At 38.8% G+C, this 27,891-nt stretch overlaps 1 pseudogene; it reads left to right on the top strand.

Annotated features, from left to right (window-relative positions):
- The first annotated feature begins 611 nt into the window (after positions 1–611).
- On the top strand, positions 612–26,071 carry LOC149183278 (adenosylhomocysteinase-like; annotated as a pseudogene).
- The last annotated feature ends 1,820 nt before the right edge of the window (positions 26,072–27,891 follow it).

Raw genomic sequence — 27,891 nt, 5'->3', positions numbered from 1 at the left:
CTGATGAGATTCTGAGAGAAAAACACAAGCTCAAACTGAGTTTCTATTTGTCACCATATGACCCTGAACACTTCATAAGCTTTAGAAGGGTCAAAAACAAGCTCACAGGGTATCCCCAACATAGAATCCATGAAATTGAACAATATGCCAACCAACAAGAATGGGTAGAGGGCACACTTGTGGAGGAGCTTACTAAAGAATAAATAATAGAAAAAGCATTAAAAAACCTTGAAAAATCAGTTGACTTGGAATCTTTTGCACAGGTGTTTTTCACAGCTCCTCGGCACCTTGGAGAAGGCACCTCATCTGCCATGGCAGCCCAACAACCTGCTCAAGAAAGCACTCCACTAGTAGGAACATCTAAAGGAAAAGAGGTGCAGGATTCAGAACAGAAAGAAACAAGGGCAGACTGGCCTACTTCTACAGATGAACAAAGTCAAGGGCAAGACCCTTCAACTCAAGAAAAGGCAACTGAAATTCTTGTATTACAGACTCCTCTTAATGAGGAAAGGGCCAAGAAAATAGATAGACAAGAAGAGAATCCTATAGGGACATCTGCAGATCAGCAAGGACAAAAGAGATAGAGATTAAATCCTTATTCAGAAGAAGAAATGCCAGAGCGGCCAACTGAACAGCAAGTACCCCCAAGCATGGAAACGTCAGCCAGCTCCTCCCAGCCAGAGCAAGAAAGACAACAGGGTGTGGAGGTCACATCCACCAGGCAACAAAGCAGACAAGGCTCTGACATTAAGAAGGCATTCACCGATATTAAGGCTAGAAATGAGCCAGTGAGGTACCAGCTCTACAACCAGTTGCTAAGGATGGCTCCCACTAATCAGCAAAGGCTAATGGCAGCCTATGACATCCAAGAAGGCAAAATGACTCTCAGTCATTTCAGACCTATAATGCAGCAACGACAATCGGTTGCTGACTATATCAGAACCAATCTGGAAGTGCGCTCCAAATACATCCATCCGATGGACCAGATTGAATTGCACAAGCAGACCAGGGAAATGGTATATTCTACCTTGGCAGACAAAACATTGTTGGCCCATAGATTGCAAAACTCTCTGCACAATACTTCTGCCCGACTAGAATTGGAGAAAGCTTCATCACAGGCCAAGGACAATAGAATCAAGTCCTTGGAGGAGATTATTATAGAGTTGGGGCATGATCCCCAGGATCCGAAAGGCATTCAGGCCTTGATAAAAAAGAAAGAGGAAGACATAGCAACCCTTAGAAGACAACTCAGGCTGCCAGCAACACTACATCATCAAACCACAGAAATAGCACAACAAAAAGAAGAGCAGGATGTGGTTACTTTTCTTATGAGCTTGCATAAAAGGTTGATAGAAATAGAGAGTGCCTTGGAGGCATCGGTACAGGGAAGACAAGGAGAGTTGGCCTCTCAACCAATTCAAACAACTCACATTCATACACCTGCTCCTCCTATGGCCACCACAACAGTCCCTCCCGTTGATCCAACATCAGAAGCAGGTACCTCAAGTTCAGCACCACTTTCAGCAACTACAGCAATGGCAGAGCAAGAGACCAGCTTGAGTATGGAGGGAATGATGAAAGAAATAAAAGCCCTGGAAGTGCAGATGGTAGAATTGAAAGAGGCCAAAGAAAAGTTGGCCAAAATTGAGGAAAGATATGACAAGTCAAAGCAGGATGTAGCTGAGAAGACAAGGGAAGTGAAAACATTGGAAAAAAGAATAAACGAGCTAGAGAAAGAGCTTACTCTTGATAGGACCATAGCTGAGGTCAAGAAAATTTTGTGGGCCAAGATCGGCCAATCCATTACAGACCAGTGGCAATCAATTGAGACCATACATGAGCAAATGGACTTGATAGGCTTAGCTCAATTTGAAAATCAAAAGGCTAGAGCATATTTAGGAAATATGCCTGAGCAAGCCAACAGAATGATCCAATTCCTCAACACTCATACCAAAGAGAAATTGGCAGCAATAGGTATCAGGAACAGGACTGATACAATCTTACTAGTAAAAAGGGTGTTAACCCTAAGGAATTGTGTACAAACTCTAGAAAGAAAATGCCAAGAAATGCAAGCAGAGGTAAATGAGTTCATAATAAAGTTTGCAGCATTACAGAGCAGAGGGCTACCAAGTTTAGTAACTAGCACTGGAAGACTGCTATCTCATGAGCATTATGCCAACAGGGTAAACAACTATGCCTCCAATCAAATCACAGCGTCCTCAAGCACATCAGAACAAACAGGGCCTCCATCTGGACAGAGTCTCTATGATAAACTAGAAAACCTGTTTTACATTGAGCATGAGATAAACCATCTCTTTGAAGTCCAACCAAACTTTTATAAATACATTGAAGCTGATGAAACATTGATAAAGATACAAAGACATCAGCTACCTACAGAGGATTGGTTGAAAGGAATGATGGAGACATTGCTCAGGTGATTTGTTTATTAATTCTTTTTTATCAGCTACAGGTCAGAACATACAGATAGCATGGTCCACCTGTCAAAGGGAAGAAAAAGCAGCGCAAGGAAGAAATGGAATGGTCACTATAGCTCATTGAATGCAAAGAAATCGAGCACTGATGATAAAGACCAAGACAGCAACAAACAGCATACCAGCATCAGGACAACAAACGCAGAATGAATGCACAACAAGCAGCCGACTCACACAGCGCAGAAAAGTCAAAATATCTCTGACCGATTGGACATGTAACACATTCATAATTATTACAGCATTTATTCCCTCATGTACTACTTCTTAAGAGTTGGTAAAGAAAGTTATGAATTCAAAGACTAATCTTCATGATATTTTGTATCACCCTTTTGTATAAATACCTCCCCATAATATGTATTTGGGGTTGGTGATTATCTCTCTAAGCTACGTTTTAATTTCTGAGACTTTCTAATACAAACGGCTCTTGAAGTTCATGGTTTCTGCGCTGTTTGAATGTGCAAACGATGTTCTGGGACCTGCTACTGAATTCTTGAGTCATTCAATGGAACAATAAGTTATTCTAAATTGTTATTTTATGTTTTCTGTGTTTACAAATTTCACATATGTTTCATAATCTTGATAATAGGGAGAAAGAATAGCCTAGGATTTGTTTAATTACACGTTGTGCTCAATTTCTGCTATTACTTGTGTTTTCCTCAGAATTAGTCATAGATATGAATTCTTAACTACTCATGTTTGCACTAATTCCTTCATTTTGAATACTGTTTAGGAATTCTTAATTGCTCCTGGACAATACTCATACATTTTCCCTCTGCTAGCATAATGAAAGATTCTTGATTGCCTTTCATTCCCTGACTTCATTCCATCATTTCCAGATTTGAAAATTGTTCCAAAACTGCCTATCTTGCTCTGTAGCATTACCATCTATCCAAGAGACACTTTCAGATGTACACCATCATCGACTCCATAGCCGAATGGGACAAACTGTCTTAGACTTTCACCCCAACTCTGTTTGAAATCACCATCCAACAAACTTAAAACAAAAACCTGTGCATCATAACTAGCCTAAAATATCACAAAACAAAGCTAAATTACAAAGAGAGAGCCCTCTCTGGTTGCAGGTAGGCTAGGACCTACAGCTGAAAGATTGGTTAGTGGTTACCTCGGCCATATTCCTTTCAGGAGGCAGGGAACAACCTGAGTGATAACATCATTGGCGACTCCACTAGGGAACTAAATGTTTGCTTATAACTGTTTTCTGTTTTCTAAAGCTACAGATGGAGCCTGAAGTTAGCCAGGTAGCGTTTGAAAAACTGTCTTTGCTCTGCATTTACAGAAGTAAATAAAAGCTGCTTCAATCAATCTCTAGTATAGTTTTAGGCTATAAACAGCTGTTCCAAAGATTTGATCAGTTTCTCTGTCTCAACATTCTCAAATGAAAGCCCAAAGCCTCCTATATTTCAAAGAAACTCTCGTAGAATATTGTGAAAAAATTGTGATCTTAAAACATTCTTAGAAAATACCGAAAACAAATTTAGAAGCTGGCTCCAAATAGGAAAACTAGGTACACCAGGTCAAACCCTGACCCACATCCTCCAGCTATTTTTGACAATCCCAACTTGATCCCTAAGGCCCTTAGGAGACAAGAAGCTCAAGAAATTTCTGTTGATTTAGACCTTGAAACAGTTCAACAGAACTATATCCCAACTCCTGCTAAACCCTCAATCCGTCTTCACATTACTGCTGCTTATCCCAGTTCTTCATCCACCTCTCAAAGCACCTTCTCCACACCTCCATCCACTGCACCTATTTCTACCACTGTCCTTGTTGTTCCTTCCATCCCATTTCTTCCTGTTGCCCCATTTATCCTAGTAAATATGGCAAACTGTTATGCTCCTCTTCAGTTGCCTGGAAATCCAAGGGCTATGCCTCAGGATTATCAGAGTAAAATCACATATTTTGATGGTACTGGCTCCTATACAGCCCAGCAACACACTAAGAAAATGCAAGATTATTTTGAGAATTATGAAATAGATGATGATGATGTGAGAATGAAGATTTTTGTCCAAAGTTTAACTGGTGATGTGAGAATTTGGTTCAGAGCACTTCCTGCAAATTCTATAGTTGATTCAGAAGCTCTTTACCAATCCTTCTTAAATAGATGGGAAAAGAAGAAAGACCCTTTACACATTTTAATAGAATATGACAACCTGAAAAGAGGCCCACAGGAAACCGTCCAAGACTATTGTGCTAGGTTCAACAATGTTTATAATGCTATTCCTCAAAACCTCAGACCTCCACCTCATTTAGCTTTGATCAAATTCCCTGATGGTTTTGATTCTGACATGGCGTACCAATTGAGGGAAAGAGCCCCTCCAAGCTTAGCAGACATGCAGAATATAGCCGTTAGTGTGGAGGCAAACTTAATTGCTAAACAAAACCGGGCAGAGCTGAAAGAAGGACAACTTTCAAAGAGGAACCTTCAACATTTGAACAAAAACTTGATGCAATCATCAAAGGTATGGATAGACTTGGGGATAGGGTGGAAACCATAGAAAGAAAATCATCATGGGAAGGTCAACCAAGTAACACTGCAAGAAGCCCGAACTTTAGAAAAAATCAAACTCCAAATGTTGGAAGGGTTGGCCCTAACCAAAACATCAAACCTCCATTCCAAGAGAACTATGTTGAAGCCTCAACATCTAGTGAACCAACAGAGGACACCCAAATCAACCTAATGGGGTTAAACAGTGAGCAACAAATATTCTTGACCCAAGATGATCAAGAAGCTCACAATTTTAATCAATTTCAAAACAAATCTCGAGAATCAGTTGATTTTAGGGAAGGCTATGATGCAGCAGTCTATGAGGTTCATAAACAGTACAAATTAAGAAGTAGAACCATAGATGTGCCGGAACCTACCAAGCTGAAGGATACCAAACAGCCAAAGGGGACAAAGGATAAAGCTGTCCTGATAGAACCCTCTTCTAAAACAGACCCAGACCCAAAGGAATTCACTGTGGAAGATATATCAGACTTACAACCCTCAAAAAACCAGTCATTCACATCCCATTCTTCAAAAGAAAATTCAAAATGTTCTCCTGAAAATGATTCCAAATCTGATGTACCTCAAAACAGCACTCATAATCAAGAGAAGATCACTGAAAATCTAGCTGAAAAGGAAAAGTCTAATGTCCACAACACAAAAGTGCAGATAGAAAAACCTTTTAACTTAGAAACAGAAATAGGTAAGCTAAAAATAGTGATTCCTCTCTCTGAATTGGCCAAACATGAAGTTTACAGACAGCAAATCAATAGGTCACTCCAAATACCAGAGAATAAGGATGCAATCAATGTTCTAGATGATCAACCAGAGTTGATTTTCGGTCCGGAAGTCAATGGTAAAATAGTGGATGGAGGAGTTCCTCCATTCTATGTAAGCTTGAACATTCATGACAAGGTGCTCCATAATGCTATGTTTGATTCGGGAGCTTCCCATAACCTAATGCCAAAATCTGTGATGGAAAGACTCGACCTAGATATCACAAGACCCTACAAAGATTTATTCTCATTTGATTCTAGCCAGGTCAGGTGTCTAGGCCTAATCAAAGACCTTTGTGTATCCTTAGTCCAATACCCAGCTAAGACAATCTTGATGGATGTGGTGGTAGCTGATATTCCACCCAAGTATGGTATGCTTTTGTCAAGATCTTGGGGTGAAAAACTCCAAGGATCCTTGCAACTAGACATGTCCTATGCCACTATTTCAGTCTTTGGCCAGCCAAAGAGATTATACCGGGAAACACTAATGAAATATGCGGTTAGCAGTCAAGAAAAACCCCAAAACTTCCCCATCTATTCTATGCATTCCGACATGGATTCATTCATCTTATACAATGTTGGGATGTGTTCCACAACTGATAACAAACTCATAGAAGCAGCACCAACACAAAGCATAGAAGAAAAGTCTAATACTCAAGATCAAAAAACTGTTGTTATGATTGATGCAACAAAGGGAAATGATATATCATGTGACATACAAGAGCCAAATCTGCCCTCTGAACAAGCTTCTAAAACTCTTAAGGCTAGTCATAACCAAGAGGTCTTATGGTACTTAGAGTTTGATGGCTCGGTAAACAAATTAGGAGCAGGGGCAGGGGTTTGGATCCACAACTTGCAAAATGACCATGCTGAAGGTCATGCATATAGATTAAATTTTAGATGCATGAACAATATGGCCGAGTATGAAGCCCTTTTGTTAGGACTCAAACTAATCAAAGATCTAGGGGCAACCAAAGTTTCAATTCTAGGGGATTCGGATCTGATCATACAGCAAATGAAGGGAAATTTTGTCACAAATGATCTTAGGTTGAGAGATTACAGAGGGGAAACCATTGAAATACTTAACACTTTCTCAGAATCTCAACTCACCAAAATTCCAAGAAAGCACAATTTACATGCACATAGCTTGGCAACCTTTGCTAGCACTTGCAAGCTCCCTTTTGAGCCCAATCACCATTTCACCACTGAAATTAAACATAGGCCTGTTGTCCCAGATAATGTCAAAAATTGGAAAGTCTTTGAAAATGATACACAGATAAATAATTTCCTGACTCTGAAGGAGGAATTATCAAGTATAAACATTGATACAAGTACCATGGATGATCAACAACAGATAGACAAAAGTGAGCAAAATATATCAGCTGAAACTGCAAATCTGATTTTGCACCCAACAAATTTTGATGACAAGAATTTACAAGAACTGAAGCAAACAGATTTAGATGAAATAGCTGAGGCAGAAGCTGAAGTAATTGAACTAAAAGACAATTTTATGTCCACGGGCTTAACTCCTTTGGAGGATTTATTTGATTCAAATGATATTTCAAGGAAGCCAAAAATACAACCTCTAAATGCAGAAATTGAGGACTTCAACATTGGAACCACAGAAAATCCCAAAATGGTAAAACTCTCCAAAGCCTTGCCTGCTGATCAGAAATTGAAATACATAGACTTGTTTAAGGAATTCCAAGATGTGTTTGCCTGGAGTTATGAGGACCTCAAATCTTATGATACTTCAGTCATCCAACATACTATACCCTTGAAAGAGAATCAAAAACCTTTTAAACAAAAGCTTAGAAGAGGGAATCCTGTCCTCCTTCCCTTGATTGAAAAAGAAGTTAAGCGTATGTATGAAGTTGGAATCATTGCACCTATCATGTTCTCAGAGTGGATTTCAAATCTAGTACCCACTAGGAATAAAATGGGAGAGATAAGACTGTTTGTTGACCTAAGAAATTTGAATAAAGTCTCTCTCAAAGACCATTACCCTTTACCAAAAATGGATCATATCCTACAAAGGGTATTGGGAGCCTCTAGGATCTCATTGCTAGATGGATTCTCAGGATTCAATCAGATCTTAGTACACCTGGACGATCAAGATAAAACTGCCTTTACAACAACTTGGGGAACCTTTAAATATGTCAAAATGCCTTTCGGACTCAAGAATACAGGGGCCACTTTTCAAAGAGCAATGGATATAGCCTTTTCCAAAGAGATCCATGATTTCTCAGTCATATACCTTGATGACCTCACTGCCATTTCAAAATCAGACCAAGAACATTTAGAACACTTAAGGCAAGTGTTCCTAATTTGCAGAAAATATGGCATATCATTGAATCCAAAGAAATCATTGTTTGGCCTAGAAGAAGGCAAACTCCTAGGTCACATAATTTCAAAAGATGGCATTTGGATTGATCCGGATAGAATTCAAGCTATCCTTCAAGTGCCTCATCCAATGAACATCAAAGAACTGCAAGCTTTTTTAGGAAAGATCAATTTCCTAAGAAGGTTCATTCCCAACTTGGTCGAGCTTATAAGACTGTTAAATAATATGCTGAAGAAAGATTCTAAATTCAAATGGACGATGGAAGCTAAACAAGCCTTTGAGGACATCAAAACAGCCCTAACAAAAAGACCAGTCCTCACAAGTCCCAAGTTTGATAGAGATTTCATCATTTTTTCCTTCGCATCTGAGCATACAATTGCTACTGTCCTATTACAAAAATATGACCAAGGATGTGAGAAGCCCATTGCTTTCTTTAGCAAATCCCTTAGAGATGCTCCCTTGAAATACCAGATCATGGAAAAACAAGCTTATGCCCTTGTAAAAGCCATCAAGGATTTCAGAGTTTACATTTTGTACTCACATATGATAGCCTATGTTCCAAATGCTGTGGTCAAAGACATTTTAACTCAAGAAGGAATTGAAGGAAAGAGGGGAAAATGGATGGCCAATATCTTAGAGTATGACATTGAAATCAAGCCTACAAAACTGATAAAAGGACAAGGGCTAGCCAAATTAATGACTGAAACCAACTTTCAAGCCCTTGATATCAATGAACTGGACAATGAACAGGAGATGGCGACTCCACAGATCAATCCAGCCTTTTTACAATCACCTTGGTATGCTGACATATGTTTTGTATTGTTAAACCTGCAAGCTCCTCCAGGGTTGTCTAGAACTAAAAAGAGATTCTTGAAGATGAAGGTATCAAAGTTTTGTATTATAGACAATGTGTTGTTTTGGAAAAATCATGAAGGTATTTTGCTTAATTGCCCAACATTGGATGAAACTGACAAAGTACTCAAGGAATTTCATGCAGGTGATTGTGGAGGACACTTATATTGGAAATCGATAGCTGATAAAATCCTAAGGGCTAGATTTTATTGGCCTTCCCTGTTTGTTGATGTGAAAAAAATTGCAATGTCATGCCATAAATGCCAGATCTTTGAAGGCAAGAGAAAGTTGTTACCTTTACCCCTCAAACCTATTTCAACTGAAAGACCATTTCAACAATGGGGTTTAGACTTCATTGGAGAAGTCCACCCTTCATCTTCTGACCAACACAAGTGGATTTTTACTGCCACAGACTATTTCACCAAATGGATAGAAGCTATTCCTTGTAGGCAAGCCAATGACTCAATTATTATGCAATTTTTAGAAACCAACATCTTGTCTAGATTTGGTTGTCCAGAAAAAATTATTACAGACAATGTTGCTGCATTCAAATCCAAAAGAATGATCAACTTTTGCCACAAATACCACATTACCTTGGGACACTCCACAGCCTATTATCCCCAAGGTAATTGCTTAGTTGAGTCATCCAACAAAATCCTCATCAACATCATCAAAAAGGTATTGGAGGAGAACAAAAAGAATTGGCATAAAAAACTTGTGAATGCACTATGGGCAGACAGATTGACCACCAAAATATCTTTTGGCACAAGTCCATATGATTTGGTTTATGGAATGGAGGCAAGATTCCCTTCATCTCTGGGAATCCCTATAATCAAGTTGCTGCAAGAGACACAAGCAGAGCCTAATTATATTCAAAGAAGGATCAATCAAACTATTCACTTACATCAGACAAGAGAGGAAGTATATCAGAGAACCCAGGTTCTACAAGATAAACTCAAGAAGATCTTTGACAAAAGAACGAAAGCTAAAGATTTTTTCATAGGAAACAAAGTGTTGAGATGGGATTCCAAGAGGGAAGATAAAGGGAAGCATGGGAAATTTGATTTTCTTTGGAAAGGACCATATGTTATTCATGTTGTACAAGGTAACAACACCTATTTTCTGAAGAGTTTGGATGGCACAGATAATGAGGAAGGCCCGGTCAATGGGCGAATGCTCAAGCACTATTTTGATTCCCTTTGATCAAACATAACACAACTGTATATTGTACATAAATATTTGTATTTCCAGCAGTTTTCATTTACAGCAATTAGATAAGGAACAAAATGCAGCAGATTTTGAGAAAAACTTTTGGTATATATCTGGAAACTTACCACAAGAGATCAAAGAGAAGACTTGGGGACTACATAAATGATGATAAACACTCACAAAAACTAGCAAAGACAGAGCTGTAATTTTGCACCAATCAGCTCATAAAGACTGCACACATGCTACAAAGATTCAGATCATTGGTTTCCAGCAAATGGAAGTTTTGAATTACAGCAGTCAACTGAGAATAAGGCAATCTGACCTGCTGTTCTTGGATTTTCACCAGGAAAAGCCATCCCCAAGTGGAGCCACTGTTAGGTTCCTATACCAATAGGTTTCATTTTTCATGATTGACCAGGGAAGTGCCAAATATGTTCATCTTTTCATGCTACAAAGGTTCCATATTTTATATACAAAAAGGGAAAATTAAAAAATGTAAAGAGGGTATGCCCTAAAAGAAAAATCAAAGGGCAAAAAGAGTAAATTGGTCAAGAAAAAGTAATAGAAATTAACCCCAAAGAAAGACCAGGAAAGTGGCCAGTCAAAAATGCCACTGCTATCTTATTTGCAAATTCACAATGTGCAGATATTGTGCTTACAACACTTGATGGGTGGCCCAACAGTTAAATCTGGACCATTCCATGTTTAAATTTGTTGTTGTAGAATAGAGAAAGAATATTTGTCCAAATAGTTCAAGCTTGGCAGATGAGTAGATAAGTAGAGAAATTAAGGAGCCCAATTGCTTAATCTGGGCCATTGGAAGAGATAAGGGTAGACTTTGGAAGGATGGTAGTCAAAAGAAAAAGAGGACAATCAAGGTTTGCTAGTCCAAATGCACCCAATCCAAAGGAAGAAAAAATGTTAGGTGTATTAGGCTGGGTAGGTAGTTTGAGGGTGCAGAAGCAGGTGGGTGCTCACTTTTGTCTTGTCAAAAAGACTCATCTCATCAATGACATTGGTTCCTTGGCAGTTGTTTGTTTGCAGAACAGTGGAAGCATGACTAATTCCCCTATCATTCCCCCATAAATCTTTGACTAACATCCCCTTAAGGACCTTGGGATCTACCCAATAGTCCTATTTCACTTCATTCTATGAGAAATTCTAAGTTAAACTCTCGGTTTACTTAGTGGAAAGAAGCCACATTTCTTGTGTAAAATTATTAATCCATACATCTTCTTATGTTTTAGTTCTCACGCCACATACTTAGAATTCACCCATACAATTTCATTTCATAAACACATATTAACACCTAACTCTATTATTTAACTCCCTAAATCATTTTCTATCCCTATTCTACAAAAAACTCTATAAAAACCCAAAAAATACTAAATATCCCCACCCCTTGGCACTATAGCCATACAATACAAAGTTTGGGAAATGTAAAGTTCATTTGGGACTTATATTAGCCCTTCTGCGTATATACCTTGGGATTAATTTAACATTTGGTTAAATTAATAACCATTGACCCCCTCACGCATAAACCTTACCGCATTACCCACCGCGCTCATATATTTTGGGTTTCATTTGATATTTGATCAAATGAATAACTGTGACCATATGCACCGAACCCACAAAACCCATTAAACCTAAAGTTTATCGCCCGACATAATTTTATAATGTTTAAATATATGGGCGGGTCCCCGCGCCGTATCGTATCAACAACTTTGCATCCCGTCAACCCTCTGATCCGACCTCCCAGATACGATGGCCCTCGCCGATATCGGAGCGACCCCGCTGTACGAGGGTTAGCTCGCGATAGAAGGCGGTTTTGCCGCCGTACGCGGCGACACGTGGCCCGTTCCGATTGCATCGGGCCCGCGCTGACACATACCACCCTCGTACCAAAGGCGGTCCAATAGCAAACCGCTTACTTCCTGTCCTCCCCACCGCCCACGTCAGCTCCACATCAGCCTTTTTGTCAGCACCCCCGCTATTGTACAGTTTGCCCTAGCCGCCCCGTCACCCATCCACATCAGGCGCCATGTTACCCACAATACCCTGCTACAGTTCCATGTGAAGTCACGCTGACATCAGCACGAAAATGCGCCAAAAGCCCGCAAAATCACAAATTTTCGTTAAAAACCAACGAAAGTGATGTTTTGTTGTTTTTTACGTGACCAATAGCGAAAGTCTCTGCATGCAAATCACGTCCAACCTATCTTCGATGTTCCAGTCTGCTACCCGGGCATAGTCAACCTACAATCCAACCTCCTCCGCTCTGCCTGTAACTGCATTTCATAGCACAGCCTCCAAAAACAGTTATTTAATCAGGAAATCGCCAATACACCTAAAATTCAATTTGAAGACATTGGCACTCGCGAGCTTCTCCTCTCTGCCCCATTGTATAACCTCATTTGTGACCAAAACCTAGCAACTTTGTCACCCTCTGCAAAATTGTTGTTAAAGCTCGAAATCTAGCCCCTGTTCCCCTGCAGAACCAATAAGAAACACGTAAAATTCCCATTCTCTCCACCGTTTTCAAGCTTTCTTGTTGCAGAACCCTGTATGCTCTCTGTTCCCATTGAGTTTTACTCAGCAGAGCCATCTTAGCACAAAACTCGAAAATGTAAGTTCCTTGCCCAAAAAACCTCTGTCAGGAATCCGTTTTCCTGTTAAAGTATACACCAAACTCAATTATAAATCCCAATAAAATTATGGAGGCCCCAGTTGCCCTCAATATTGCACCACTAAATGCACCCCATAGAGAGTTAGAATGGATACCTCTGGTAGACAGAGACTATCAAATTGTTGATATGGAGGGAGTCAAGCCTCACCTGCAGGCTTTCTGTGAGATAAGGAATAAATTCAGAAATAAAGATGATCTATTGGGAATATGGGAATCCAACATGCCAATGTACTACCTGCCCTTAGTAAATGTCTTCCCTGACCTTATCAATTAGTGTTATGCTAAATATGAGCCTTCTCAAAGGGCAGTGATGGACCCTGCTGGAAATGTCCTCTTTTACATTACTTCTCAGTCCATAGATGAGATGCTGCAATTCAAGCCAACTCAGCCTCTGGTCTCCCTTTCCATGAAACAATTACTGGATCAAGCCTCAAAGTTGTCCTCTGCAGAAATTGACCGAGTTGCCAAGCTGTTAATGCCACCAGCGTGTTACTCCAGATTCACTATTCCCTATCACCATGCTTGGTTTACTGAGGAGGGAAAATTTCTCATAGACATGATCTCCTACATCCTGGGATTCAGAACCAGTGAAATTGTAGATGAAACTGTCTTTGCCTTGATGTCTATCTTCACTCCAGGACAGCCCCCTGCTATCAAGTATGACTATGCCACCTTCATAGCCAACAAGATTCATGAGCAGTTCATGAACTTAGAGAGGGAAAGGGTATTCAAATACACCTCATATATCTATCATTTGCTGCTATACTATCAGTCTGAAAGTTTCCCAGCTTTCCTTAAGAAATTGGATGCTAGGGGGGAGCGAAGGTCTGTGATATTCTGGTCATCAGTGTTCCATCATGTTAATATCTCCCCCTACACATATTGTGAATTCATTTACCTCTTTGTCTCTCCAGCCACTTGCCTTTTGTCAGCAGATCCTCCTCCTAGGCTTGCTGCTAAAATGCAGAGAATTCTACATCTCTCAAAGGGATACAGCATTGGTGACTGGTATTACTACCAAAACCACACCGTAATAAGGATCTATGGTTGTGAATTAGTCCCATGCAGGCTACCAAAATATGTCCCCATGAGACTCTTTGCCTTGGAGTACTACAGGCAATTCAACAGTGCAAACTTAAAACACTTCTATGGTGTTAGGAAAAAGGCACAACTTAAAATAAGACATCAATTGGGCCCCTTCATCTTCAATAAAAGGGAAGAAGCATGGAAGGATGTTGATGAGATTCTGAGAGAAAAACTCAAGCTCAAACTGAGTTTCTATTGGTCACCATATGACCCTGAACACTTCATAAGCTTTAGAAGGGTCAAAAACAAGCTCACAGGGTATCCCCATCACAGAATCCCTGAAATTGAACAATATGCCAACCAACAATAATGGGTAGAGGGCACACTTGTGGAGGAGCTTACTGAAGAAGAAATAACAGAAAAAGCAATAAAAAACCTTGAAAAATCAGTTGACTTGGAATCTTTTGGAAAGGTGTTTTTCACAGCTCCTCGGCACCCTAGAAAAGGCACCTCATCCGCCATGACAGCCCAACAACCTGCCCAAGAAAGTGCTCCGCTAGCAGGAACATCTAAAGGAAAAGAGGTGCAAGATTCAGAACAACAAGTTCACAATTTGGAACAGTAAGAAACAATGGCAGACCGGCCTGCTTCTACAGATGAACAAAGTCAAGGGCAATACCCTTCAACTCAAGCAAAGGCAACTGAAATTCCTGTATTACAGACTCCTCTTAATGAGGAAAGGGCCAAGAAAAGAGATAGACAGGAAGAGACTCCTACAAGGACATCTGCAGATCAGCAAGGAGAAAAGAGACAGAGATTAAATCCTTATTCAGAAGAAGAAATGCCAGAGGGGCCAACTGAACAGCAAGTACCCCCAAGCATGGAAACGTCAGCTAGCTCCTTCCAGCTAGAGCAAGAAAGACAACAGGGTGTGGAGGTCACATCCACCAAGCAACAAAGCAGATAGGGCTCTGATATTAAGAAGGCATTCACCGATATTAAGGCTAGAAATGAGCCAGTGAGGTACCAGCTCCACCACCAGTTGCTAAGGATGGCTCCCACTAATCAGCAAAGGCTAATGGCAGCCTATGACATCCAAGAAGGAAAAATGACTCTCAGTCATTTCAAACCTATAATGCAGCAACCACAATCGGCTGCTGACTATATCAGAACCAATCTGGAAGTGCTCTCCAAAGACATCCATCCGATGGACCAGATTGAATTGCACAAGCAGACCGGGGCAATGGTATATTGTACCCTGGAAGACAAAACATTGTTGGCCCATAGATTGCACAACTCTTTGCACAATACTTCTGCCCAACTAGAATTGGAGAAAGCTTCATCACAGGCCAAGGACAATAGAATCAAGTCCTTGGAGGAGATTATTATAGAGTTGGGGCATGATCCCCAGGATCCGAAAGGCATTCAAGCCTGGATAAAAAAGAAAGAGGAAGACATAGCAGCCCTCAGAAGAAAACTCAGGCTGCCAGCAACACTACATCCTCAAACCACATAAATAGAACAACAAAAAGAAGAGCAAGATGTGGTTACTTTGCTTATGAGCTTGCATAAAAGGTTGATAGAAACAGAGAGTGCCTTGGAGGCATCGTTACAGGGAAGACAGGGAGAGTTGGCCTCTCAACCAATTCAAACAACTCACATTCATACACCTGCTCCTCCTATGGCCACCACAACAGTCCCTCCCGTTGATCCAACATCAGAAGCAGGTACCTCAAGTTTAGCACCACTTTCAGCAACTACAGCAACGGCAGAGCAAGAGACCAGCTTGAGTATCGAGGGAATGATGAAAGAAATAAAAGCCCTGGAAGTGCAGATGGTAGAATTGAAAGAGGCCAAAGAAAAGTTGGCCAAAATTGAGGAAAGATATGACAAGTCAAAGCAGGATGTAGCTGAGAAGACAAGGGAAGTGAAAACCTTGGAGAAAAGAATAAAGGAGCTAGAGAAAGAGCTTACTCTTGATAGGACCCTAGCTGAGGTCAAGAAATTTTTGTGGGCCAAGATCGGCAAATCCATTACAGACCAGTGGCAATCAATTGAGACCATACATGAGCAAATGGACTTGATAGGCTTAGCTTAGTTTGAAAATCAAAAGGCTAGACCATCTATAGGAAATATGCCTGAGCAAGCCAACAGAATGATCCAATTCCCCAACACTCATACCAAAGAGAAATTGGCAACAATAGGTATCAGGAACAGGAATGATACCATCTTACTAGTAAAAAGGGTGCTAACCCTAAGGAATTTTGTACAAACTCGAGAAAGAAAATGCCAAGAAATGCAAGCAAAGGTAAATGAGTTCAGAATAAAGTTTGCAGCATTACAGAGCAGAGGGCTACCAAGTTTGGTAACTAGCGCTGGAAGACTGCTATCTCATGAGCATGATGCCAACAGGGTAAACAACTATGCCACCAATCAAATCACAGCGTCCTCAAGCACATCAGAAGAAACAGGGCCTCCATATGGACAGAGTCTCTATGACAAACTAGAAAACCTGTTTTACATTGAGCATGAGATAAACCATCTCTTTGAAGTCCAGCCAAACTTTTATAAACACACTGAAGCTGATGAAACATTGATAAAGATACAAAGACATCAGCTACCTACAGAGGATTGGTGGAAAGGAATGATGGAGACATTCCTCAGGTGATTTTTTTATTAATTCTTTTTTATGATCTACAGGTCAACACATACAGATAGCATGGTCCACCTATCAAAGGGAAGAAAAAGCAGTGCAAGGAAGAAATGGAATGTTCACTACAGCTCATTGAATGCAAAGAAATCGAGCACTGATGATAAAGACCAAGAAAACAACAAACAACGTACCAGCATCAGGACAGCAAACGCAGAATGAATGCGCAGCAAGCAGCCGACTCACACAGCCCAGAAAAGTCAAAATATCTCTGACCGATTGGACAGCTAACACCTTCATAATTATTACAGCATTTATTCCCTCATCTACTACTTCTTAAGAGTTGGTAAAGAAAGTTATGAATTCAAAGACTTATCTTCATGATATTTTGTATCACCCTTTTGTATAAATACCTCCCCATAATATGTATTTTGGGTTGGTGATTTTCTCTCTAAGCTACGCTATAATTTCTGAGACTTTCTAATACAAACGACTGTTGAAGTTCATGGTTTCTGCGCTGGCTGAATGTGCAAACGATGTTCTGGGACCTGCTATTGAATTCCTGAGTCATTCAATAGAACAATAAGTTATTCTAAACTGTGCTTTATGTTTTCTGTGTTTACAAATTTCACATATGTTTCATAATCTTGATAACAGGGAGAAAGAATAGCCCAGGATTTGTTTAATTACACCCTGTGCTCAATTTCTGCTATTACTTGTGTTTTCCTCTAAATTAGTCATAGATATGAATTCTTAATTGCTCAGGTTTGCACTAATTCCTTCATTTTGAATATTGTTTAGGAATTCTTAATTGCTCCTGGACAATACTCATACATTTTCCCTCTGTGAGCATAATGAAAGATTCTTGATTGCCTTTCATTCCCTGACTTCATTCCATCATTTCCAAATTTGAAAATTGTTCCAAAACTGCCTATCTTGCTCTGTAGCATTACCATCTATCCAAGAGACACTTTCAGATGTACACCATCATCGACTCCATAGCCCAATGGGACAGACTGTCTTAGACTTTCACCCCAGCTCTGTTTGAAATCTGTTGGGTCCCTATAATACTAGTGATTACCCCATTACTATTGTAGTTATACCCCTTATTTATATTGTTGTGCCCCTATTACCCCCATATTGTTATTTATGTGCCCCATAGAATCCCTCTATTGTTATTTTTGTGGCTTTATATTATTATTGTTAGGTCGGCTGGATTATATTGTGACTCCTTAGACTCCTATATATAGAAAGGAGGTTTTGTCATTTGTATCATCCAAGAATTGTTCATTTATGTAATGTAAAGGAGGTTTCCCCCTCGAAGAGGCTGAATTCTAAGGCGTTGATCTATCTTTTCTATCTTTTCTTGAGCTGGTTTCATAACATTTGGTATCAGAGCTTTGGATTCTAGGGTTTCGCTGCTCCAAACAGGTCATCGTGGCATTTTCGCTATAACTTTTTTCTGTGACGTTTCAGAAGTCGCAAAAAAAACCCATTTGAGAAGAATTGGCGCTGAACCTTGGGTCCGAATTTCAGAGCTTTTTGCACGATATTTGCGGAGATATGATCTGAGGAAGTTGGTCTTTTTGCAGACTCCTGAATTACATTCAAAACAGGTGACCTGGGGAAAATCGTCATAACTTTCTCTCTGAGGATCGGATTGAAATTTCGTAGAAAGGTACAGAAAGAGGACGGACTGTAGTTTCTTGTATGTGTGTTTCAGATTCAAAGGTTGAAACAGTGACTCGTGGCACGTCGTACAAGTTCGCTCTACTGAACCAGTCTAAAAGCAAGTCACTGTGGGAGATTTCACATAACTCTTCCTTGGAGAATCCAATTTGGCTCAGACTTGTGGCATTGGAAAGAGGACGCAGAAGGCTACTACAGGTTGCAATTTCAGAACTGGATGATCTGAAATTACAGAGATACATCAGATTCAATATCAGGCTTCTATAAAGTGAAAAAAGGTGTGTAGTTTTTTTTTTTAAATTTTTGTGTAAGCTTGGTTTAACGGAATTCAAAGGGCATAGTAAAGCATTATTATCGGTAACTGATGCCCCGAGGAAAGAAAATGCAAACACCTAGTAAGGAACCTGAAAGCTCTAGCATGACTCATGAAGAAGAGGAAGAAATGCTACATGATATATCAAAATTACAAGAACAAGTGCAACAAATGTCACGCTCACAAAAGCTAACAGAAGCTAAGATAAATGGCGTGGAATCTAAGATAAATGGCGTGGAGTCTAAGATAAAGGGCATGGAAGCTAAGATGGATGATTTGAAGACAGATTTGAAGACAAACATGGCAGATTTGAAGACAGACATGGCAGATTTGAAGACAGATTTGACAAATTTTCTACAAGAAATACTTACTAATGGTGAAAAGGTAGTAAAGGAAACTCATGATGAGAACAAAAGAAATGTTAATCATGATTCCATAGACTCTAATGTTGGATCGAAGACTCACCATGTTCCAAAAATCGATATGAGGAAGTTTGATGGCAAGGATCCCGCCACATGGATATTACAGATGGAGCAATTCTTCGATCTCAATAATGTGCAAAACACACAAAAGGTACGTATGGCAACTTTATATTTGGAACCAAATCAGTTTGTATGGTATCAATGGCTTTGTTCTCGTAAACAATTTATCACTTGGGCAATTTTTACGGAAGAATTGATAGCACATTATGAGGATACAAAAAGCAACACTTTTTTTAGCCAATTGATAAGTCTCAAACAAAAGGGTTCAATAATGGAGCACATTGAGGAGTTCCAAAAATTGAACATAAGGGTAAAAGATATTCCAGAGGAGCATAGGATTGATGTGTTCATAGGGTCTTTAAAGGATAATATCCAACATGATGTGCGCCTTTGGGAACCTGATTCATTAGAGAAGGCATTCAGGTTAGCAAGAAAAATGGAAAGCAAAATTATGGCAACTAGGAAGCATACCATTCACAACTATAAAGACGGAAGTGTTGTTGCCCATAGTCTTCCACAACCTACAAGGTTGACACCACAACAATTGGAAGAAAAAAGAGCAAAAGGGCTTTGTTACAATTGTGATAGCAAATACACAAAAGGTCATAAGTGTGCTGAGAAGAAATTATTCTACATAGATTGTGAAGAGGAAGAAGAAAAGGAGCAAGAAAGGTCAAAAGAAGAGGATATATTCCAGGAACAAAGCCTAGATGAAGAACAAATAAATCCGACCATATCTTGTAATGCATTGGCGGGAATTACCACTCCTCAAACCATCAAGATAGAAGGACAAATCAAGAAGAAAAAGGTAATAGTGTTGATTGATTCAGGAAGCACCCACAATTTTATTCATTGTAGGGTAGCAAAAGAATTGAATTGCTTCCTATATCCAGCACCAGAGTGTCAAGTGATGATTGCAAATGGAGGAACAATAAATTGTTCTGGAAAGTGCCATAATATCAAGCTATCCATGGGAGAATATGTATTGACTAGCCCAATGCTTTCCATTCCAATGGGAGGTGCTGATGTTGTACTAGGAGTCCAATGGCTACAATCCTTGGGTACAATAGCTTTTAATTTTCAAGAACTTTTCATGAAATTTTCTGTGGAAGGAAAGGAAGTTGAATTAAGGGGTATTGCAGGGAAACCAGGAAAGATAATCAGCTCTAATGGCATGACAAAGCTTCTAAAAAAGGAGCAAAGAGGTGTAATTGCACAATTATGTTCGCTAGATGTTTCCACATTGGAATCATCTATTTCTCCAGATCTCCAAAAAGTCTTGGACAATCATTCCAAGGTATTTGAGACTCCCAAAGGTCTCCCACCTATGCGTGATCATGATCATGCTATTCATCTGATTCCAGGAAGTGTTCCTCCAAACATCAGGCCGTACAGATATCCATATGTCCAAAAAAGTGAAATTGAACGTATGGTTGCAGAAATGCTAGAGGCTGGTATAATTCAACCGAGTCAAAGTTCTTTCTCAGCTCCAGTAGTATTGGTGCACAAGAAGGATGGATCATGGCGCATGTGTCCAGATTATAGGGAGCTCAACAAGCTCACTATTAAAGATAAGTTCCCCATTCCTGTCATTGATGAATTACTGGATGAATTGCATGGATCAATTTACTTCACCAAGTTGGATCTTCGTTCGGGATATCATCAAATCAGAATGAAGATTGAAGACATTCCGAAAACGGCATTTAGAACTCATGAGGGTCATTATGAATTTTTGGTCATGCCTTTTGGCCTTACCAATGCACCTTCAACATTTCAAGGTTTGATGAATTCAATTTTCAAACCATTCCTTAGAAAATTTGTGTTAGTATTTTTTGATGATATACTAATCTACAGCAAGTCTTGGAAGGATCATGTTGAACATGTTGACAGGGTGCTACAACTATTGGAGGAGAAACAATTATATGCAAAAAGATCCAAATGTTTCTTTGGAGTCCAGGAGGTGGAATATTTGGGTCATATTGTATCTCATGAAGGAGTTAAGGTAGACCCTAGCAAAATTAAAGCCATTAAGGAATGGAAAATCCCCACATCCATAAAGCATCTGCGAGGATTTCTTGGGTTGACAGGGTATTATCGCAAGTTTGTTAAGAATTATGGGAGAATAGCAGCACCTCTAACAACATTATTGAAGAAAGATTCATTTTCATGGACTCCGGAAGCAACAAAGGCCTTTGAACATCTTAAAGAGGCAATGTGCCAAGCACCGGTCTTAGCTACACCGGACTTCACAAAAACCTTTATTGTGGAATGTGATGCTTCAGGAAATGGAATTGGTGTTGTTCTAATGCAAGATGAAAGACCCATTGCTTTTGAAAGTCGTCCAATCAAGGGAAAGTTTTTAAGCAAAGCTATTTATGAGAAGGAAATGTTGGCAATACTCCATGCACTTAAGAAATGGCGACCCTACCTAATGGGAAGACACTTCAAGGTAAAAACGGATCATGATAGCCTTAAATACTTTTTAGAACAAAGATTATCCTCTGAAGAGCAACAAAAGTGGGTCACAAAGATGTTGGGTTATGACTTTGAAATCATCTACAAAAAAGGGAAGCAAAATGTGGTGGCAGATGCACTCTCAAGAAAGGATGAGGATGTGGAAGCATTGTTGTGTGCCATTTCTATTATCCAACCAGATTGGATAAACGAAGCAAGGGAGGAATGGAAGAATGACGAAGAAGTGTGGGCACTTATTCGAAAGCTACAACAAGATTCCAGTACTTCTGATACATTTAGCTGGCAAAATGATTCGTTATGGTACAAAGATCGCTTATACCTCTGTAAGAATTCCCAGCTAAAACAAAAGATTCTTATGGAATTGCACACTTCTCCCTTAGGAGGGCACTCAGGATTTTTAAAAACTTACCACAGGGTTAAGAAGGAATTTTTTTGGGATGGCCTTAAATCAGATATTCAAAAGTTTGTGGCGGAATGTTTGGTTTGCCAACAAAATAAAGTTGAAACAATTAAGACACCGGGTCTATTACAACCTTTATCCATTCCAAGCCAACGTTGGGAGGAGGTTTCAATGGATTTTATCACAGGTTTACCCAAGTCTGAGGGAAAGAGTGTCATCATGGTGGTAGTTGACAGACTTACCAAGTATGCACACTTTTGTGCATTATCACATCCATTTAAAGCCAGTACAGTTTCTACTGCATTTATGGAAACAGTTCAAAAGCTACATGGAAACCCAAAGATTATTGTAAGTGACAGAGATCCCATTTTCACTGGAAATTTTTGGACAGAATTATTTTCTTGTCTTGGTACTCAGTTAGCTCATAGCTCATCTTATCATCCTCAATCTGATGGGCAAACTGAGATAGTAAACAAATGTTTGGAAGGATATCTTCGTTGCTTTGTATCTGATAAACAGACACAATGGGTCAAATGGTTGCCTCTGGCTGAATGGTGGTATAACACTTCCTTCCATACAGCAACAAAAATGACCCCATTTATGGCACTTTATGGGTATCAACCACCATCCATCACATCATATTTAAGAGAAAATTCTAAGGTTCAGGCAGTGGAACATCACATCGAACATCAACAACAAGTCCTCCAACTCTTAAAGGATAACCTCGTGTTGGCACAAAATAGAATGAAACAACAGGCAGATCAACATCGCAGTGAAAGAAGTTTTGATGTAGGTGATTGGGTATTCCTACGGCTACAACCATATAAGCAAATGTCCCTAAAGCAAGCTAAGAAGGATAATAAATTATCACCAAAGTATTATGGTCCGTACAAGGTGTTGCAAAAGATTGGTACTATGGCATACAAATTGGAGCTTCCTGCAGCTTCTCGATTGCACCCAGTTTTCCATGTTTCATGTTTAAAGAAGGTTATAGGCGACAAGCTCCCAGTTCAAACAATATTGCCAGAACTTGACGAGGAAGGAAAAATTATATTGGAACCGGAAGCAGTCACAGAAACAAGAACTCGACAGCTACGAAATCGATCAATTTCAGAGTATCTTATCAAGTGGAAGAACTTATCCGCTGAAGATTCCACATGGGAGGATGAGAATTTTATGCAGAAGTATCCAAAACTACTCAAGCGTTGAGGACAACACTTTTTTGAAGGAGAGGGGCATGTTGGGTCCCTATAATACTAGTGATTACCCCATTACTATTGTAGTTATACCCCTTATTTATATTGTTGTGCCCCTATTACCCCCATATTGTTATTTCTGTGCCCCATAGAATCCCTCTATTGTTATTTTTGTGGCTTTATATTATTATTGTTAGGTCGGCTGGATTATATTGTGACTCCTTAGACTCCTATATATAGAAAGGAGGTTTTGTCATTTGTATCATCCAAGAATTGTTCATTTATGTAATGTAAAGGAGGTTGCCCCCTCGAAGAGGCTGAATTCTAAGGCGTTGATCTATCTTTTCTATCTTTTCTTGAGCTGGTTTCATAACAAAATCACCATCCAACAAACTTAAAACAAAAACCTGTGCATCATAACTAGCCTAAAATATCACAAAACAAAGTTAAATTACAAAGAGAGAGCCCTCTCTAGTTGCAGGTAGGCTAGGACTTGCAGCTGAAAGATTGGTTAGTGGTTACCACGGTCGTATTCCCTTCAGGAGGCAGGGAACAACCTGAGTGATAACATCACCCTTGGGGATGTAGTTAGCACTACTGATATCTTTGTGACAACCACTGGCAACAAGGATATCATCATGGTAGATCACATGAGGAAAAATTAAGAACAATGCCATTATTTGAAACATCAGTCACTTTGACGACGACATTGACATGCAAGGCCTTGCAACTTTCCATGGTGTTAATAATATTACCATCAATCCTCAGACAAGTAGGTGGGTGTTTCCTGACACCAACAATGGCATCATTGTTCTTGTAGAGGGACGTCTGATGAACTTGGATTGTGCAACTAACCACCCAAGTTTTGTCATGTATTGCTCCTTTACAGACCAGGTAAATATTTCTAATTCCCTGCAACCATTGCTTGTACATACTAGATTTCTCAGAGATACCAATCCCTCGATTATATTGTTGTGTATGATCCATTGCTATTTTCCAGAAATACCAATTCCCTGTACCTAGCCCCGTTACATTAAAACTCATGCAATATATGGTGGAGTGGGTCATTCATGTCATAGCAGTGTCCAATTTCACCAATTAATGTCATAGCCATGCTCTCTATGCTTTTTCATAAACATTTTGTTGTTTTTTTAATAGATGTTTTCAGGTGGGCATGGTGGGATGTTGAGATCTCATCTAGAGTTTTTGAAATGGGATCTTTCTTATATGTTGTGATTTGAATTTGGATTCTTTCCTCATTTCTTTGCCTCTTTCTATATTTTAAAAGATGTTTTCAGGTAGATGCGTGATTTTTGAGATCTGGTCAGTGTGCTTTGAAGTAGGATCTTTTCTAGGTGTCGTGGTTTGGATTTGAAATTTGTTCTCATTTCTTTTGAACTCACACTTTTCTGGTGGGTTTGTTGTTGTTTAGATCTTGTCAGGGTGTTTGAGATGTGGAATCTTGATTAGTTGTTGTGTTTTTGGTTCTAGCAATGAGTTTTGTGGTTGTTTGAAAGTAGTTAGCATGTCATCATCAAACTGTATTATCTTATATCTGTTTAGAGCATTAGGAAGTATTTTAATCTTAATGCTAATCTTAATCATGCGATACCAGCTTCCTGATGTTGGATCTGATATGGCTTTGGGGGAATTTTGGTCTCATTCATGATGTTATGAGTTGCACTGCTCTTGTTAGTTGCCTTGATTCTTTGGTGTCATTGACATCACATCATGATGCTTTTTGTATAGTCAGCTTTCATTGCATTACATTTTATGATTCACTAGTTTCCACTACATTAAAAAAAAAAGTCAATTTTCAAAGTGTTGAATCAATGTGAGTTCAGGTGGGTGTAGAGGCATCTTCATATTTAAAATCAAGCACTTTTACATATATTCAATTATTTGGTTATTATGGGTTAATGTTAGCTAAGGTTTTGAAAGCTAATTGGACTTGTATCAAAGTTTTGAATTATTGTGAATTATAGATCGAGGGCCAGATTTCTCAGATCCTTTTTTTCTTCAAAAATTTTCTATTTGAGATGCAATTTGTATTGATTCTGATTCTCTTTCTTCTTTTGCAGTTTGACAACTTGTGTGGATTTAGGCACTCTCTCCCAGACGATCTTATGAGAGCCACAGATGTCATGATTTCTTGTAAGGTTGTTGTTGTTTGGGGGTTTGGAGATGTTGGCAAGGGTTGTGTTGCAGCCTTCAAAGTCGTTGGAGATAGGGTCATTGTTACAAATATTGATCCTATATGTGCCCTGCAAGTGCTTATGGAAGGCCTTCCTGTTCTCACCCTTGAGGATGTAGTTAGCACTATTGATATCTTGTGACAAATACTAGCAACAAGGACATCATCATGGTAGATCACATGAGGAAAATGAAGAACAATGCCATTGTTTGTAACATCGGTCACCTTGACAATGAGATTGATATGCAAGGCCTTGAAACTTTCCCTAGTGTTAAGAAGATTACCATCAAACCTCACACTGATAGGTGGGTGTTCCCTGACACCAACAATGGCATCATTGTTCTTACAGAGGGATGTCTGATGAACTTAGGCTGTGAAAATGAGCACCCAAGTTTTGTCATGTCTTGCTCCTTTACAAACCAGGTAAATATGTCTAATTCCTTGTAACCATTGCATTTACATACTAGATTGCTCAGGCATATCAATCCCTTGAATATATTGTCGTGTATGATCCATTGCTACATAGGTCGATGTTCCATAGATGGTGCATAATCTCTACTTTTTGCTATAGGTCATTGCTCAGTTAGAGCTCTGGAACGAGAAGAAATCAGGAAAGTATGAGAAGAAGGTCTATGTGCTACCTAAGCATCTAGATGAGAAGGTGGTTGCTCTACACTTGCCCAAGTTGGGTGCCAAGCTAGCAAAGCTTTCTATTGATTAGGCTAAGTATATCAATGTGCTTGTTGAGGGACCTTACAAGCCTGCTCACTGCCGATACTGAAAATATATGACATTTGGGATGGCTTGTTGGACGAGTAGCAAATGTCCTCGTTGTTTCCAAATAAAAGAAGTTGTAGCATTTATTTTTGGCAGCTCCATTATTTTAAGGGACTTTACAAGCCTCTTGACTACATATTGAAGAGATGACATTTTGGGTGAGACCTGATCGGTCAGTATCAAGTAGCAATGCTCCTCGACATATAAAGATATGGCCTCTCTTTGTCGGCATCTTCATTGTTTGGTTACAATTATAATAGAAAAAATTTCATAACTCTCCATGTAATTCTTTAAAGTGTGCTAGCTCAATGGAAGAGCACCCGCTTTACAAGCAGGAGGTTGGTGGTTCGATTCCACTGTGCACTAACATGAATTAATCAACGATTTTGTAGTTTACTTTTAATTAAATGTTTTTTATATCAATTTATTTCAATGGTGATATATTTCTGGATTCATTGTTTTATATTGTCTCTAGAGAGACAAAAGTGATCTTCAAATAAAAAATTTATTGTCTCTAGAGAGAAAATAGCTAGTATTAAATACATATTGTCTCTAATCCGAGTGTTGTCTCTAGAGAGACAAAAATGAAATTGTCTCAAGAGAGATAAAAATGAAATTGTCTCCTAAGAGACAATAATGTTTGTGTTACATATTGTCTTTATAGAGAATTTTTTAAGACTAATATTTAAGACAATGTTTTCTAAGACAATAGACAATATTTTCTAAGACAATAATCTTTAAGACAATAATTTTTGAGACACCTTATTAAAGACAATTCACAAGTTTTGTTTTGTCTCAAGTTAAGACAATTTATCCAAAAATTGTCTCAAATATTGTCTTAAAACCCCCCTTTATGTAGTAGTGTTTAGATCAACATTGATGATTTAGTGGCTCATGGGGTTGCCACTAGATGTGCTATACATAAAAATATGGTAGAGATGTTGTATATGGGGGTAGATCTCACATAAAAATGTCTACATGTAAACGTAAACATAAACATAAATGTAAACAACCCAGTATGCGAGTAGATCTTGAATAAAAAATATGTATGGTAAATAAATAAAAATATAAATAAAGTGGATTTATGGTAAATAAATAAAAATATAAATAAACTACAAGTATTGTAAAAAACTATAAATATAAAGAAACTAGAGGTATCATAAATAAATAAAATCTCTTTTTATATTTAGTCGAGAAACCTCTTTCCATTTTTATAAAAGAGGTATGATAAATTAATAAAAATATAAATAAATGAGAGGTATGGTAAATAAATAAAACATTTTTTATATTTACTCCATAACTCACCTTATATTTAAGTACACTCAAACAAGAGGTTTTATTTAGGTGAAGTGTATGGCCCAAATATCATGGGCCAAATTATTATTAATACCATGCAAGAAAACATTATTAACTCTAATATTAGTATTAATAAAAATAAAGATGGAACATGGTATTGAGCCATGGTATTGAGAAACAATGGTATTGACCAATGGTATTCACGTGGAATGTAGCCTATTTAAAGGGGGGAATTAAACGAAAATAGATCCATCTTTACTCTAGATCTACTTAGCCCGAGAGAGATCAAATATCGTGATATGGAAACGAGGATAGAGTAAAAAATATTTGATCCCTTAGTAGATCAAGAGTAAAGATGGATGTTGTAATTTAATGTTACTTAAACATTTTAACTCGATTAAAAAAATCAATTATTAATTTTTATAAATTACTACTAATAGTTTTTAAGCTCGGATTATGATAACTCATGGTATTGACCCATGGTAATACCATGGTATTCATCTGAGTGTAGACTATTTACAAGAGAAA

The sequence above is a fragment of the Pinus tabuliformis genome, chromosome 3_2 (genome assembly GCF_031772625.1).
Source record: "Pinus tabuliformis cultivar Carrire ecotype Pingquan chromosome 3_2, CPIR1, whole genome shotgun sequence".
NCBI lineage: Eukaryota > Viridiplantae > Streptophyta > Pinopsida > Pinales > Pinaceae > Pinus > Pinus tabuliformis.
The sequence above is the reverse complement of the archived record's forward strand: the minus strand, read 5'-3'. Positions and strand labels throughout refer to the sequence as shown.